Genomic DNA, 18,368 nt, shown 5'->3' on the forward strand with positions numbered 1-18,368 from the left:
TTGGCATAGCCAATAGGTCTCACTTTTGGGACCTTATAAGTAGTTTGTTATGCAGCACAATATCCTTGGTGCAACAATATCAACTGTTGCATGGCTAAACAATTATAAGGTCCCAAATGCGGGACCTATTGGCTATACCAGTGCTTGTTATGGTTTAGCATTGTTTGACTGACTGGCTGGTCGTCACTCTTGGAAGCTCATTTGTGTTAATTGTCCAGTGAAATATTGTGTAATTTTGTCTTCACAACGTTAAGATTTGCGTCTCATAACATTTCTTAAAGGCGGATGTCTTGTCAGTTGTGTACACTGTGCTGTGTTTTGTGTGTATGTCTTCTTATCTCACCACTTGCAACACAACCTTCATCTCACGGCTCCGGTGTACAAGAAACGTCTGGTGTGAGGGGACAGCTCAACATTTCCGCCGGAGTCTGCTCAGCTCTCGGCCTTTCTCTTCGCTTCCGTATTGTAGACCGAGATGTTGTCTGGTTGTAGGAACGCACCAATAGTTACCGTCTATTATCCAACACACCCCTAACCGAAGCCAGGCCTACGTCAGGGAACTGTGTTGGCAGCACTCTGACAGCCACGTGGCTTTGATGCGGAGGTGTGTGCACGAGGCTGCGGGTGGGGCAGGGGGGCATTATAGCGTAGGTGGTTAGTAAGGCAACTTCTACGTGTAATAGAAAGGCGTTCTATAGGAAGTGTTGGGTCGAAGGTGATCTTTGGGTCCGATGAGAGCCACTGATTGCAGATCGGACGTTTGGGGTGTGTCGTGAGGTGTGTGTATTGATTTGATGGTCCCGCCACACGCCCCGCCTCACCTCGCTGGGCATCACACACGACATAACAGACCTGCTCATATAGGTTCAAAACTAAAGCACGTCTTCCAGGGACACGCCCTGCCCAGAGTACATTGTTGTCTGTGGGAGGGCTTATGGCTGCTCAGCGCTCCCAAAAGGGGTAATGTGTGCTCTATAGATGCTACAGTGTTTATGTAGTAGGAAGGAGTGTAATACGCACGTCTGCCTCCCGAGGGCGCTGCAGGGTAAGTAGTGATGAGACGGTCCATTAAAAACTACATAAACTTAGAGTCTCCGTCCTGCTGCTTGTTGGTTTAGCGTCGCATATGGATTTCACCTGAAAATGTCTGTATTGAAGTAGAGCTGGGAGGGTGTAATAGGCAAGGGGTTATACTACAGACTCACACACCTGCGTGTTTTGCTGTTTGACCTGCAGTATTTGCTTGCTTCTGTTGTTGAATGTCTGCTTTAGCCTAGCGCCATGAAGCTACCAGGAAAGAACGAGAAAGCACATCTTTTTCTTTTATCCAGTATAGTGTCCTGTTGCCGATACACATTGCGTTTTGAGCAGGGGCCCGATTCGTACTGCAGGAGAGGGTAGATTAATCTAGAACACACTGTCCCTGTGCAGTGTTGGCATTCCAAGGATGTAAGCCTTCCCTTGTTGACTGTTTTTAAATGGACGCCGACACACTGCTCTAGGCTCGACCTAACAATGGCGGAGTATTCAAGCATAACAAGCATTGGCCACGCGCGAAAGTGAAAGCAGCGCGACGCGGCGGGGGAGGGGAGGGGCTGAGGAGCATTGAGGAAGCAATCAAGTGTGAGGAAAGACAGATAAAGCCGGTGGTTAGTGTAGGAGAGTAGGGTCTGCAATCCTATGATCACCCAGATTTTTTGCTTTTGCTTCATTGGTTTATGACTTTCTCCGGCTGTGGGCCTGCCAATCAGACCCACAGCCTAGCTGTTCTCTCTCGAAATTAACACACATGTACATTAGGTGCATCCACTAATTGGAACTGGGCCGCCTTGTCAGTCCCTGTCTCAGCATACCACAGGTATCCAGGGCATCGGTGTACCCAGGGCCTACCAGGGGCTGAAGCATGTATTATGCCACCCCCGGAATGGCCGCCCAAATCTGACACAACTGGCTGCACGACAGCTGGGGCCACGTGGTGTAATCACCCGTTGCTGTAGGTGTAGTATTCCTACACCTAAACCCTAAAATGGACACATGGATTCCTATCAGTCACTCCTATAGCAGGCCTTAACAATCCTGAAGGCAGAGTGCAGGGAATCATGTGGGACGGTGCTCTGGCGCGAGCTGAGCCCGTCGACGGCTTGCGGAACCAAGTCCTAATAGCCGTTCCATGGTGACGCGGGCCAACTACTTTTAATGCATTATAATCCTTGCGGTTATTTGCTAACTTTGGCATCGCATCACCTATACATGTCGAGTAAGGTGTCATACGAATGGGAATACGAACCCCTCGCCAGTCCTGGTGGCGGGGTTAGCATTCCCCCCTTTTAGAGGGACACGACATGGAAGTAACCTTGAACCCCGGTTAAAGTTGACTCAAGCCTCAGCATCACAAAATGGATGCTGCCACCAGACACAAGTCTGACCTCCTGCTGCTGGGAGACCTTCCAGCGAGGGGAGCTTGGACAAAGGGTTTCCTGTCAAGGGCGGTGTTAGCACCGTCCCAGACAGGGTTTGTGTATTCCAGGTAGGCAGGGCTGAAAGGAAGGTGATTGCAAGTGGCACCCCGGTGCTCACGGTGCATAGCCCGGCTCAGACCAGTTTCGGGGGGCCTACCAGCCCCTGAGCTGGCGCGAAGCCGGACAAAGGATAGGGGTGTAACCACCCCCCTCCTGGCTCCACCCATAGGTAGAACCTAGTCACGGGCCAACCCCTTTTTCTTAGAATAAAGGTAGGAGCGAGTCCCCTTCCCAAATTGGATAATCAGATAATCGGATAACTCCGAATCACGAACTACTTTCCACGAAAGGAACTCTTGACTATTTCTGAAGACTCTCCCTTGTGGCTAAGGAGTAGCCACCCTGCACCAGCAGGCACCATCTAAGCGCTTGCGGTTTGCTGTAAGTCTCTCCTACGGATCAAGACTGCCCAGCTCGACGAGACCCGAGTTCCCTGCCATCTCTGACCTTTTACCTCCCTCATCAGCTCAGCTGAGAGTCGTAGGTGTGACGAGACCTGCGGGACCGGCTATCTTCAGAACCTACACGACGCTTATCTAGCACGCCCACCGAGGGACCCTCGAGTGAGTGCACCTAGGGTTTGAGAAGCCCTAACCCTGAGCAGCTCCAGCATCGAAGTCTGCCTCCCCAGCATCTCCGAGATCTGCGTGGGGGCCCTTCCGCTCCTTGTTGCTCACTGCGTTGTCCGACCACTTGCCGACCGGCTTGTGGCCCTCTACACGACGCGCCAAGATTGTTTTCATCACCGGTCTGGTTGCTCCAGACTGGCTCTTGCTTCCCTCCAACAGAGGAGTACCACGGACCCTCCTGGTCCACTCCCGACGCCATCGTGACTTCCCCGCTTGGGTTGCCACTGCCAAGATCCGCTGCCCCTTCCTGGGCTCAGCATCATCGACAGCAGACACCTTCGTGGGACAGCTCGCCCTCCGTCCTGGTCGCCGCCGCGCCTCCTGGTCCGAGGAACAGCCGAGTCCGACGTCACCCACTCACCTGGTCGAGGTGACTTCAGCCGGTACCCTCCTGGTACCCACACGATCGCTGGCTAGCGGTTAAGAACTGAGTCCCCTCTGCTTTCAGGTTTCCTTCATCACCGATCCAGGCTTGGATCTCGCTGAATATCGACACTGGTCGCCTGCCAGCAACTTCTTCTTTCAGGCTCCTGAGACTACACGAGGACTCCCGACATCTTGCCGAACTTCACGCAGCCGCAGCCGCTGGGCTAGGTAACTTGAGCATTTCAGTGCTCCATCGCAGGTTCGCTCTACAAGTGTCTAGTTCCTTTTTTTTCGTTTAGTCCCACTGATCGGAACACTCCGGAATCAGTACCTCCAGACTCTATCCATTCGCATTTCCCTGTAAGTGTAGATGGTTTCCCGTGCCCCTCGGGCATTTGTGTAAATTGTGCAACCAGTAGTATTTTCCTAAGAGTTTTGTAGTGTGCTTAGCTCCCTGACTCATAAAGAGCCAGGGTAGTCTTGTTATAAATAAATATCCTTTTATTTTCATAACAACTTGTGTGGTGTCCTTTCACTTGGTGTTCAAGGGGTATATGTGATGGTAAACAGCTGGCTTAACACGCCCTCTAGAGTTTAGCCTAAAGACTGCTCGTATCCACGCTACTAGGATAGCTGGTCAAAAAGGTTGACTTACAACCAATCATCAATAAGGGTCGTTTGGAATGATACACAGTGATCACTAGAATAGTGAGCACTACATATCAGGCCAACTTCTCACAGTTAGGCGTGTAAACGCAAGCACTAGGCCAGCCAAAGCAGCTTGTGGTAGTACTTTTTAAAGCCCCTACCAAATGTCTCTCCGGCAACGCATGCGCTGGCTCAGGCGAGACCTAAAAAGAAAACCCTAGGGATTATCATAGTAGTCTTTACAAAGTGATGTGAAGCGTCTCGTTTCTACTGGTACATTTAGGAATAATTAGTTGCAGGGCAAATGTAGGCAACCTGCTAAATCACCATTCTTCGTTATAAATAATGATAAGCACTAATCACTCGGAAAAGGTTCCTTTAAACCATAGCTTCTCCAACTGCAAATATTCCAAGATGGACGCCACGTTATCGAATTCGTTTCTGGCATATGTGCTGTGTTGCCACAGGATGCTTGTATAAGAGAGTGCGCAATATAGACATAGAAAATATACTATCAAGGTGAGGAAACCATGGAAACCAACAAGGAAGCGACCACCGAAGGACTCGAAATCTCACGATTCGGTGAACGGATAGGAACCATGTAGACGTCACAAACCAAAGCGAAATTTACATAATCTGTGCCTTACAACCTCGCGTAAAGAGTGAGGGTAGGGAAAAGAAGACAGCTATGACGTTTATAGCCAGGACATGACCCGGAAGCAGTTATGCGGCTGCTTCCTGAGAACATCACGCCAGCGCGCCCCTGCCTCCTTGCTGCCTTTTGCAAGATTTGTTGTTCTCTCCAGGTGACAGGAAAGCGGCTTTTTGATTGAAAGTGAGACCCTGTTACAAGGGCGTGTGACCCCGACACCCCGTTTTAAACTACTACTAGGCAAATCTGGATTAGGCTGGGGAAGGTGTACCGAGTGGATTTTGGTGAGTGCGAGCTGGTGCTGTCCTACGAGTACTAGTCTGTAATGTCTGCTTTGGGGATAACGACTGTTTCTTCACAGTTTGGGATGATATCAGGAGTCGGATGTCTTCACTCTGTATTTTTGCATAAGCTGAACTGAGACGGCGAACGAGGTGCATTTTTGAACTACCATACCCGTTACTTGCCAGTGGACACTCCTTTTTAGATGCTGCTGGTTTTAAACATTGTCTTGTAAGCTCTGCCTCCGTTTAAAAAGGTAGTTGCTATGAGCCTCGAGTATGGCAATGCTTTGTGTTTGGAATCTATTTTGTAAACTTAAACGTTGGGTTATCTAAGTGATTACTCGTTGTCACAGTTTTTGTCATTTAAGGCAGTGGCAAATGCATTTCAGCTGCGGCAGACCATATAGCCGTGTCTGCCTCTGCCGAAATGTATTTGCCACCTTTTTTATCGACATTCATATCAAAGGCATGGACGGTGCCAAGCTCTGAAACTCATTTCCATGGGTATTGCGGCATAAAGTGAAAATGAGCAAGATCGGCAAGGGTTCAAAACTCCTATTCATGAAACATTATCTCTAACTACATTGAAGAGTATTGGCTTTGGATATCTTACTTGAACCGCCTCCATCGCCTGCAACTATCAAAACAGTGCCGGCTTATTGCCTAGCCTACCTTGATGTTTATGCAGTAAATCCTGATGACTATGTAAAGTGTCCTATTGCCAACTTATCATTGTATCACTGCCCCATCCTGTAAAGCGTTTTGTCACCCCGTGCCCTAGGTCTTGATGCACTGTATCAAGAACTAAAATAAATATGGTAATATGTGGCAGTGTTTTTTTTTTTCCTTTTCGGTGCATTTTTATTACAGCTGCAGAAAGCGGAGCAAAGAAAATTTGAGCGTTGTCTCCTCATATCTTTGAGGATTAGTTCTCCCAAAGGGTGTCCTGTTTGGTTTTGATGTATAGTTTGAAAGAAAGACAAGTTTCTGTACTTTTTTCAAAAGTCTTATTAGTTGACTTCTTGATTTTATATTATTGCAAAGTTTTTTTATTATAATGTGCAAAAACAACCGACACACGTTTCGTCCTACTCGGTCTATTGGACCAGGGCTTTCTCAAGGCTAATTGGTTAATCATGGTGGCAGTATCCATTTCCGTCAAATTAGGTACAGAAAATTGTGCAACAAGTTTTCATGGCAACTAATGAATAGACTGTAATTGGTATCACTTAGAGTAGCTGTCCTGGGATAATCCCTTTCTCTGAATATTATGGTAGTCTAGCAGCGTTCGGATCCCTGGACCTTTCTCTCAAAACTTACGGACAAAGCAGAAAGCTGGCATTGCTCTCGTTGCCTAAAAGAAATATAGAGATTTGTGTGGAATTCTGTTGGTGTCGTGCTCAGACTGTTGTGGTTTTCCTAGATGGCTGACCAATCTACAGTGTTTCCCCTGTGGTACAGATGTAGGATTTTAGGAATTAAATGTTTAAGAGAAATATTGCCGGGTGGGCTGTAGATCGGCTCATTTTCCAAGAGTTTGTCGCTCTTACAATCAAGGCTGGGTCGATTTGAAAAAGTTTGTTACTAATACAGCCAGGAAGTTGATCAATTTTGAAAAGTTTATCAATTAATCTTAAGTAGTGTGTGTGTCTGTTTCCTTTAGTGTCCAGGCAGTCATACCAGCCTTTGCAGGAACTGAAAGAAGGGTTTGTTTATATGGACTCAAGAAAATGTGTTATATATTATTTAAAAAATGACAAGTATGTAGCATCGGTAATTAGGAAATAACCCCACAAGCAGGTAAGTGGGATAAATATGTAGATTTAAGGTCAAAGTCCAAGTCAAAAATAACTTTATTCGGTTCCAAAGGCCATAGACCTACATTACACTTTAACATTTTCATGTCGTATTTGAGCGATAGCGTAGATAAAATCAATAAAAACAAACAATTCATGGCATTCAGACAATTAGAAAAGTGGTATAATCACTAGCACCAAATACCCAATGCGACAGACTATAATGCCAACCATAAAATATAATTAATATGAGTAATTGTTATTTGAAAAGTTAAAAAAGTCCTGTTCATCTTTTGTGACTCATAGCGTTTTCTTATGGACATTGCAACTTTAACCCCTTGTGTGCCCCGCCCTTTCCCCGCCCTGTGCCGGGCGTTGAATTAGCGGGCGGGGTTCATGACGAGATAGTCTCGTCATGGGCCGCGGTTGCGCTGTGCCCATGACGAGACTATCTCGTCATGGGCACTCAAGGGGTTAATATAGTTGGAAACAGCGATTCAAATAGGAAAAGTAGACAAAAAGTGCAAAAAATAAAAACCACTGATGTAAGAACAGGGCCGGATTTCCCTTAAAAGTGGGGCTAAAAATTGTCCCCTTGGCTCTTTATAAAGAGAGCAGAACAACATAAAGCGCAGAGTGCTCTGGGCTGCCAAGCTGTCACACAGGAGAGGCGTGAGTTTGTTGACCCATCTTGATTGGGAAATGCCACTAAGAAGTGCAAAGAGCGTAGGCGGAGTCTGGTAAAAAAAATTAAAACGTGTCTGTACGTTGGTGGTAAAAGTTAGATAAAATTGCTGTTGTGCGGGGAACAAACATGAGGAAACTATCACGACCAGTTGTAAGCAGCGCATATTTGGCCCAGAGGAATGTGCCTCTTTTATAATGGCTTTCGCATTTGTGTATATACCAGCAGTGTTGTCATAGCATTGCCAGGCCTACCTCATGGAGTTTATCTCTCACAGATCGGAGCCAAGGGATTGGTACAATCCTTAATGACTTTCCTTGAGGACATGAAGCCCGCAGACAGCCAAATTGTTGCCCAAAATAGAAAAGGGGCAATATCTATTAGATCCTCTAGATAATACAGCCCTAGCTCTTGATGACAACGTGTGGGGGCACTTTTTGGGATCATCAATAGCCTTTTTATGAATTTGTTTTCCAGGACCTGTAAATGTCAACTTTTGTGATAACCCCACACTCCTTCCCCATAAGATGCAACAGATAGGCATTTGGCTTTTTGTAAAGGGTAACCAACTCTGTCACCGACTTGTGGCCTAGTTTGCAGGCAAAGCGGAATAACCCCCCACAACCCGGCTAGTATGTTGTACCCTTGCAGTGATAAGAGAATCCCAATTCATAGTGTTATTAAAAATGTTCCCTAAATATGTAAAATTGGACAACTTATCGATCATCTTACCCCTTATGACAAAATGTATTGTTTTAGTTGATTTGGGGCCACACACCAACATATGATTTAATAAAATTGACTTTTAAGTCCAGTTTTGACATTAAAATCTGTAAGAGCATTGAGTGATTTTTGGGGGCTGTTGGATGTCAAAGCCATTAGCCTGGTGTCGTCCGCATACGATAACAGTGGGACCGGATTGCTCCCAATTTTGGGAAAATCAAATTCTTTCTCTATTAAAAATGCCTTTAGGCCATTAGTGTACAATAAAAAGAGAAATGGAGCTAAAATGCACCCCTGCCAGACACCTTCTTTGGAGACAATTGGCCTGGTCTTTTCCTCCGAGGGCCATATCTTATGGCGACAGTGGTGTAAGCATGAAGCCGTTGCAGAAGGGTGATGAGAGCGTTCTCAATACCCATGTTCCCCTTAAGTTCTACCAATTGACAGTGTCAAAGGCACTGAACAAGTCCATGAAGGCCAGGTGAATAGAACCCCTCCTGGCCTTCATGTGCTAGCCCATAATCGGGGACACATTGAGGCACTGTTCTATGGTGCCTATCCCCCTCCTAAAGCCATATTTCATTTTTGACATGATCCCTGTGTTGCTCGCCGAAGTCTCAAAATGTGCAAGGACGACCCTCCCCAATACCTTTACAGTGGCGTCAGTAAGGGAGAATGGCCTATAACAGGCGGGGTCACTCCTGTTGCCCTTTTTTGGTCTCACCTGAGCCAGCGCATGCGCTGGTCTGCGAGACATTTAGTAGAGGTTTTGAAAGTGCTACCCCACGCTTTGGCTGGTCTAGGGCTTGCGTTCACGCGCGCAACTGCCAGCTTTCAGCACCCGATCTCTCTGAACGCTCCTCCGCCCCTCCCTTACTAGTCACTCCCATGGCCTTGAGCAAGCAGGGGGCAGCTGCATTCCTCGCAACCTACGGCATTTTGCCTGCGGGAGCGAGCAGTGCCTCCTTGCTTTGTTTGGCTTGCGGCAGCCGCTTCAAACCACAGATGCTTGTTCTTGTTTTTCGTTTCCTTTCTATGTTTTATTATTCTCTGGTTTTCAGAACCTGTTTTGATTTTACCATGCGTGACGCACCCCGAACATTCTACGCACCCTGGGCAACTGTGCTGTATTATTATATAAGATAATATATGTTCGATTTTCATGAAACTGTTTATATGTAATTTATCCCTCCCCACACCCCCCCACACACGCTTATTGTTTTTGTGCACGCTATAAAAAAAAACTGGTAATAAAGTATAGCTCTGTGTGCCCCAGTGGGAGGGCTCATTCCGGCCTCTGACAACAGCGCTATCCTTCAAGTTAGAGATATTTTATGTAATGAAGTCTAGGGAGCTTGAAGAAGCTCAGTTTACCACGAGCCTTAGAGCCCCGTTAATAACTGTCCTGACCTCTGACCTGCAAACTTGCTGAAAAGTGCCTTTTGGAGCCGAGGAGTCGGCGAGTGGGGCTCTGACTCCGTATCCGGTGGTATTTCCAGGTTTATTGAGTTCCATGCTGCCCCCTCCCCCTAAACATTCCACCCTGGGGAGGTGCCTCGCGGGGCAGGAAGGGTGAACGCCACACCCTGCCATTATCAGGTTCACCCATCCAAGGGCTAGGGGACATTGACATTCTTTAGTGGAGGGGGGGGGGGTGGCTAACGAACTCACTGAACCTGAAACTTTCACCTGCGTGGGAGGGGGAGAGGGTCACGTTTCACACTCGTGCCTCAACACGTCACCAGTTTGCAGCCTGGCGCCTTTGATATCTGTAATTCGAGTATGTAGTTTTGCTTTCTTAGGCCCGTATGGTACCATGTGTGCAACCCCAGAGAATTTCTGAATTTGACTGTTCAATTAATGAAAATCATTACATTAAAAACTAATACATGCACCCCCCCACACCCCTCACAGATGAAGAGTGTAATACAAACAAATCAGCAGTTCAACCTTATTTCCACAATTCATTTATAAACTCTCTTATAAAGCTTTTCCCCCTTATTGGTTGCTCTTTTTAGAATTAATTGTCGGTGATGCCTTCATTGATGATTGCACTAGTCCCATTTCTTGCACACAATGTAACCCCTCCAGGTACAGGCCCGGAATGGGCCCTCGGCAAGTACTGTGCTAGCCCCATTTATTGCCCTCAGTGTCACCCCTAAAGCTACAGGCCAGAAATGGGCCTTCAGTGAGTACTGCGCTAGCCCCATTAATCGCACTCAACGATACCCCTCCAGGTGCAGGCCGGAAATGAGCCTTCGGTAAATATGGCGCTAGCCCCGTTTGTTGCCCTCAGTGTCACCCCTCCAGGTGCAGGCCGGAAATGAGCCTTCTGTAAATAGGGCGCTAGCCCTGTTTGTTGCCCTCAGTGTCACCACTCCAGCTACAGGCCAGAAATGGGCCTTCGGTAAGTACTGCACTAGCCTCATTAATGGCACTGAACGTTATCCCACCAGGTACAGGCCCATAATGGGCCGTCGGTAAATACGGAGCTAGCCCCATTTGTTGCCCTCCGTATCACCCCTCCATCTTACAGGCCGGAAATGAGCCTTCGGTAAACATTTCACTGAACCGTGGGAAAGTATTGTAGTTACCAAGCCCAAAGACAGCTTTCAATAAGTATTGCACATGTCTCTTTATTGGACTAAACTTCCTTTAGCATCCTAAATGGCCTAGCACGTGCCGTGCCCACAACTGACCATTGAACTCGATAAAACTAGACCATAGGGGGTATTGCTCTAATCTTGCGATAGCCCACAAAAGGTTGCCTCCGTGCTCATAATCAGCCTGGAGTGGAAGGTATGTCGTTAATGCACTCAGATGCATCAAATGCTGAGTTTCCTTAAAAGCTTCTCTAGTAAACAGAGAGCTTCTAGTAGATATTGCACTATTCCCGTTACTGCCCTAAGCTTTCTGTGGCACCCTAAGGCACATCCATTCCTCGCCCATCCCCATTGTCATCACCCCGTTGCTGCACCACAGACGTTTCCTCACAATTTCAATGCCCAAAGGGGAATCTTCAACAAACATTGCACTAATCCCATTATCCCACTAAGCTATTTTGCGTCACCCTAAGACACACACCCTACCTCACATGTGCCCAACACCAATGCAACCTTCATTAAGTTTTGACATCCTCCTGCTATCTCACCACAAGTTTCCTAGACCATACCCCAAAGGCAGCATCACTAAATATTGCACTGTTCCCGTTATTGTACCTCTCCCCTATAAACCCCGCCCAAGCCCCCCTCAACTGCGGGATTTTAAAGTCCTGTTCAGGGTGCCAGCCTTCTCTGATTCCAGTCCCTCCTTCGAGGGTTCAATGACAGTATGGCCCAGACCTTTGCTTGTCTGTCACCACTTTCCGAGATATACAAACATGATCAATTCACATTATTCCTTTTCCTTCTTTGAGGGTTAAGTGTCAGTATAGCCCACAAGTTCTTCTCTGCTCTCATGTACCGGACAAGGCACCTCCAGGCTTGGCTAGATTCGCTTTTTTAGACAGATATGATGTGCCTCCTGCATGATCCAATGTTTAAACAAGCATTGGCATAGCCAATAGTTCTCGCTTTTGGGACCCTTATAAGTGTTTAGCCACGCAACAGTTGATGTTGTTGCACCAAGGATATTGTGCTGCATAACTAAATACTTAAGGTCCCAAAAGCGAGACCTACAGACTATGCCAATGCTTGTTATACACAGGAACCACAATGGCCTCCCTTCAGGTTGTTGGGATAGGGCCGATCTCCACTGCTTTGAAAACATTATTCAGCAGGGGTGCCCAAAGGTTGAGATTGCCTTTAAACAGATTTAGTGGGACCCCATCAGGGCCTGAGGCTTTCAAACTGATTCCCTTTGCCAAAGCCTCCTCGACCACTGTGAGGGATGTGCTTAATTGGGATGCCAAGGTAAATCTAGTGGCCAATCCCAGATTTTCTCCTCTAACGGGACACAATTTGGGTTAAATATGGCCAAACATGGGATTCCCAAGCTTCCCCCAGAATCGGTGAATCCCCGCACCTATGACATCCCAGAAACATTTAGTGTCTTTGAGCGCACTGGTTCTCTCTAGATCTTCCCAGGCTGATCTCCTCTGTTCTTCTTTCCTTTGATTGATCGTGCTTTTGTAAGTCTGTCTGTCTGCTTTTAATTTGGATTCTGTCACGGGGGTTAGCATGTAGGGCAATTTTAAGGTTCTTTTGAGCTTTAGAACACCGGGTGTTAAATCACCAAATCTCCTGGGGTTCTCTTCTCTGAACAGATCTGGCTACACTTTTAGCTACTTGTACACAGATCAATTCAAAATCCTGAACAACCTCATCAGGGGGAGAGTCATGTTGGAGGCATCTCAAAATATGGTATAAATTTGCCTTGACGGTTTTCTCAAATTGAGTAGGGTTTATTTTGCTCCATTTTATTCTTACCCCTTTATTGCGATTAGAGTAACTAGGGCGACCATCACCTTTCCCTTCCTGGGCTATTATACTGAAGGAAACGGTGAGAGGATTATGGTCGCTGGCATTGTTTGGTTCCACCTCAAAGTCGCCAACAAGCGGCAAAAACTTTCTTGAGAAGAACATAAAATCAATACAACTTTCCCTGCCTCCTCCAACATAAGTAGGACACTGTGGTAAGGAGCTACTGACCGAATTATTAATAAGGCCCAGGTCATTTTCAATAATAATGGAGTTTAGAGCCTCGTCCTCTTGTGTGTGGATAAAATGCAGCTGGGGTTGACCCTCTGTCCAGCAGCCCACAGACTGGTTTGGTGCTATACGAACAGGTGGTACAGTTGAAATCCCCCCACCCAGACGATGCATACGGGCTGACACTTCCCCGCAATGTTATTGATCTTCGCCTGTAGGGCTTCAATAACATGACAACTATTTTGGTCGAAGATGTTATAGTACCAATTAACCAGTAGTAACTTAACCCGAATCAGGTTGGAAATAAGGATTAGTTGGTACCAGGGTGAGGCGTTTACAACAAGGGCTTGAATGGACCCATATTTAACTGAAATTAGTGTCACCAGCCCTCCTTTTGCCCTCCCTGCCGGTGATGGTGTTGCATGGACGGTGAAGAAACGGTAACTGTCCAACAGAATGTCAACCTTATGCCATGTTTCCTGGAGACAGATGATATCAAAGGCCCTAATATACTCTAACCATACCTCATTAGACATTCTCGGACGGATACCTGCGATGTTGCAGGAAGTAATCTTAAATGGAAGAGAAGAGTGAAGTGTCCCTGGTTCGCCGAGTACAGCTGCGTACAGTTAGTGGCAGGCATGGTGAAAGGGGTTACTAGGCCAAACCCCTCCCCTCCATGATTACGATTGAGGTGAATGTGCAAGCTTTCTGCTACCAATGTTAACTGCATATGAGTCTCTCCCTAGGTTGACATGTTGTGGACTTTCTTTTCAATTTGGTTGGGCTACCAGATCGCACAGGTAGCCAGTCGATTTCTCTCAAGCCAGAGGAAGCATCAAAGCGGTTAGGGTGAATAGATGGAGAGGACTGGGGGGGAAGGTATCTATTCAGACCTAGCCTTGAGGGCTGTTGTCTCTTAATGGTCCCCTGGTGGGGTCGGTGGAGGGGGGAGGAGTCGAAAAAACCCAATGAACGAGCTTTTCTCGGTTCAGTAGGTGAATCTCTAGGATACTTCAAAGCAATATGCGCGCACCTAGCATTGTTAAAATGTAGCTCTACACTATCCCCTTCCACACATTTAACTGTGTAACCCAACCAGCTCACCCGCCTTGCCATGATGATATGTTAAGTCCAGATTGTCTGCTATGAAATTTCCCTAGAGTACCAGTGTGCTGATTTATTTATGAGGCTCTGACAACTTTCTTTTTGACTAGGGGTGAGATGAGGAACCTCTGTCAAGATCAGTGTATACGGTGTACACTCGGGTGGTAGGTTTAGGGAGTTATATGCCCCCCCCCTCGCCCGGTTAAGAGACCATGCACCGGGCGAGTTGTATTTATGTTTTCTTGTACAGTCTTCCTCCTGGCCCTAGGAGGCCCTTGCTTGATTTGTGACCCCATACCCCAGCCTTCGGTTGTCTCGGTTGGAGATCCCATCCGGCCCAGATTCCCATGCTGTAGGGACCGTTAAATTATTATTGGCATTTCCATTAGTGAGGGGGAGCTCTTGAGATGCGGCCCAATTATGTATGATAGACGATCCACTTGTGGGGGCTGGCCCACCCAAAGCAGCACTAAAGAGAGCGTTGTCTATCCTTTTATCTATGCAGCTAGATGAGGTGGTCATATCATTTTGCTTATTGGATGCCATTAATTTCCCTGAAGCCTGCAATAGCCGGGCAAGATGCTCTTCTATACAAGCTAAGTGGGATAAAATAGGTTCCAAGGCCTCTTGCACTACTTTGCTGACTTTGTCAATGTGTCCATTTCAGTTTGTGGAGTAGCTTTTCCACCACCATTGCGGGATCTACAGGTATTTCCTAGAGAGTGGGTTTGTTTAGTTCTCTTGACACTTGGTGATTGACCCTTTAATCGGTGGTCAACCCTTGCCAGTTCAGTGCGTTTCCTCTTCCCTCCCGTTGCGCTTTGAGACCCAGTTTTATTCATGGTTGGTCGAGGGGTGAGCTCATCTCTTTCATGTGTAGCACATAAGTCACCCTGACTCAGAATTATAACAGTGGGTGAAAGTAGAGCTTGAGGCCTCTGTTCAAAATCTATTTCAGTCGTAACTGTGTGGGAATCCCCAGTGGCGGGGGCAGATAGATCAAGAAGTGGGGCTAATGAATGAAAGTCTTCGCTTAGCCAGTTTTATTTCCTTAATAATTGCCCCAACTGCCTTTTGAAGGAAGCCATCCAAGGTAGTGTCAGTGGTTTTAACAGCAGGTGTGTTTTTCCGTTTCCCCATAGTGAAATGTGCCTTATTTGTACACAGCTAGGGAAAATTAAAGCTATATCCTTCACACAGCTCCTCCGGACTGGAACTTGACGCCTCTATCCCGATATGGAGGTGAGAGAAACCAAGAGGGTAGACAAAGCCCAGCCTCCTCTGGGCTCGGACGGTCGTGGACGGGCCCGCCCGAGCACTTCTTAAGCGCCTCCTGCCCGCCCGAGCAGTTCTTAAGCGCCTCCTGCTCGTGTCACTGTGGAGTTCCTCTCTGTGGGAGTATATCCCTTCAGCCTAAGCTGTCCCTCAGCAGCTTGAGGCTCTGCTTTCAGGGTCGCGTGCAAGAGATGCAATTCCTGCCATCGCTCCGCATTTATTTATTATTGCTCCCCTTCCGGGGGGGGGGAGGGCACTCCTCAGGGGGAGCCCGGTGACATGAAGCGATCACGCCACTTACCGTTACACCCTGAGGCCTCAGCCTCCTTCATCACCGCTGCCAAACACAGTGCCGCCGTCACTCTCTGCTCGGTCTGTGGTGTGTTTAAGGTCTCTAAGAATCGATAGTACAGTGTGCAAGATGGAATTATACAGAATGATATCCTCGTTATTCATTAAAATGTCAAATGGAAATGACTTTGTTGTTCAAATCTTTTTCTTATTTTTATCCAACAATAGATTGGCCTACACCCTGAGGCTGGTGAGGAATAACAATAGGAGAACAGGGGGAGACGAAAAGAGGGTAAAGGGGGTGGGAAGGGAGGGATGGGATGTTTGGGGCTTTCACCCAGGAAGTATGGACCCCTTCATCAGAAGTTAACTCAATAACAACATATTGGTGTCAGCAGGCTCGGTCCTATAGTGCAACGTACCCATGCCAATCAGTTTTGTCGTGTTGGTCCACCATGGCTTGCACCCTGTAAGCTGGAGTACTCTCAGGAGAGTGAGTTCACGTGTCTTGTTCCAAAAATTGGATGCCTAGGCCCCACTTTTTGTCAAATTGTGGCAACGTGTTTTCCAGGGAAGCAGTAAGCTTTTCCATTGCTATGATCCACAGTTTATGTATCCAGTCTGAATGGGACAGCAATGTGTCTGTGTCACATTTGGCTGTGATCAACTGTTTAGCTGCACACAAAGTCCCTGTTATTGCCTTGCCCTTGTTAGAATGTAGAGGGTAGTGTTGGGATATCCCTGGAGGACGTAACTGGGAAGACATGGGATGTCCATTAAACAAAAATTACAGTATCTTTCAGCACTTACTCCCACTTACGTGTGAGTTTGGGACAGTGCGAGAAGAGGGATGTCAATGGGCCTACATGTTTGCAGTTGTACCAGCAGCCACCTGAACTGTTGGGTTTCCATTTCGCCATTCTAACTGGTGTGAAGTACCAATAGTGTGTTAGCTTAAGTATTACTTCTTTTCCCAAGGCACAGAAAGAGGAAGAGTGTGTTGTATGTATGATGTCAGCCCCTTCCCTTGGGGTGAAGTGGTAGCCCAGCTCAGCTTTCCACTGCCTCTGGCCAGGGATTTGATGGAGTCTGAAGCCTTATTAAGAAACTGGTAGATTTCCTAGAACAGGCCATTCTGATTTTTCTGTTTAACCGTTTCTCAAAATCTGTGAGTTGTGTACTGGCGTGGGGCTGGATTGCAAGTTGAGGAGCCCACTGCTCGATGGCCATGTAATGCCAGTGTTTCTCATCTGCCCGAAATTCATACTCCGATTGTAGGCAGGGAAAGTCAATGATGTTGTTGTGATTGAAGAGATTGGCCTCTTGCCAGTTATGATAGTCGGGGCTTGGCAATTCTGGCCGAAAGAGGGGTTGCTGATAATGGCATGAGGGGGTAGGAGGTGGGCAGGCCCTTAGTGACCATGACCCTATTGCATGCCTCAACTGTTCCTTGCATAACCGATGATATGTAGACTCCTGGGGGTCGCTGCTTTTTGGGGAGCCAGGGAACTTTCTGGTTGTAAATCCCCATTATGGCTTGGTCAGTGAAGCACCAGTGTTTATTAGTAGGGGGCCTATTCATTCCACAATGAACCACAGTTGGGCGGCAAGGTAGTAGTGCTTTAGATGGGGGGGGAGGGGGGAAGATGCACAAGCCTCCCTTTGCTATTGATAAAGAAGCCCTCTCCACCATGCGCATTTTCTTACCTTCCCACACAAAAGCTTCAGGAGAGCTGGTTATGAGGAATGGGATCGGGTAAAAGCTATCATAAAGATCGTTTGCTCCTGAAGGCTCACAGTCAGCCCTTTGATCTGCGGGTCAGCCCGTATTCACTCAGCCAATGGATCCATATATAGAGCAAAGGGAAGGGGGAAAATTGTGGATCGATCCTGATTCATGTCACTGGCTACTGCAAAGCCCTGCGAGAATAGGCCATTGACTCTCACCCGGGCTGTGGGACTAGAGTAGTTCCACAGTACCCAGGTTTTGAATCACCTGCTCAAACCCTCTCTGTCAAGTATTTGCCTCCGGAAAGGCTAGTTCATGCAAATTAATGCCTTCTCTGTGTCAGTCAACATGAGAATTGCTGGAACTCGGGAGCAGGTAGCCTTATCTGTTAGGTGTTGTTGCCACGACCCCTTTCCTGTATGAATTCTAGCTTATGCGGGTGTATGAAGTCTTCGATGTATGGGTTCAGGCAAACAAAGGGTATGTTTGTGACGAGTTTGGTGTCAACATTTATCAGGGGTATTGGTTGGTAGGAGAAGCGTAACATGGGATGCTTCCTAAGTTTAGGGATCACTGTAATCATTGCTTCCCACATCAGTTGAGTGAGAGCGGCCATTTCAACAAAGGATTTATGAAGGCATGTGAGGATAGGTGCCAGTTGGGTGCTTAATAGTTTATAGATGCATCATTGTTGTTCTGCGGCAATCTCTTTTCAGGAACCCTGCAATCCTTCCCCTGTGGATCCTGGCCCTCAATCTGTAGACGAGGAGCTGCCCTGCCTTATTGCCCTTTACAATAAATGCTTGCCCTTTTATTAAACATTTATTTAGACCTCTTTACACAATCCCTGACCCACCCAGACCTCCTACCCCCACCCTGCTGGCATCAGTGCGGCCCTCGGTCACACCACAGACCGTATTTCTTGGCCCCTCTTCAAATGTTTGTGAGTACCCATGGTCTATTGAAACAGGATCACAGTCTCCCCCAGTCTTTCATTAGATGTGTTTCCTACAGG

The 18,368-nt window shown here is 47.2% G+C and overlaps 1 protein-coding gene across 3 annotated transcripts in view; it reads left to right on the plus strand.

Moving 5' to 3' along the window:
• Positions 1-4,678: 4,678 nt before the first annotated feature.
• The window catches only part of PHRF1 (PHD and ring finger domains 1), a 497,237-nt gene continuing 483,547 nt past the window's right edge, over positions 4,679-18,368 (plus strand). For 2 of the 3 annotated variants that reach the window (XM_085644828.1, XM_085644832.1), the window contains exon 1: positions 4,679-5,098. The gene's annotated coding sequence lies outside the window, so the exon portion shown is untranslated. The remainder of the gene's footprint in view (positions 5,099-18,368) is intronic. The other variant, XM_085644830.1, reaches the window with a different exon arrangement.

The sequence above is a fragment of the Triturus cristatus genome, chromosome 3_1 (assembly GCF_964204655.1).
Source record: "Triturus cristatus chromosome 3_1, aTriCri1.1, whole genome shotgun sequence".
Taxonomy (NCBI): domain Eukaryota; kingdom Metazoa; phylum Chordata; class Amphibia; order Caudata; family Salamandridae; genus Triturus; species Triturus cristatus.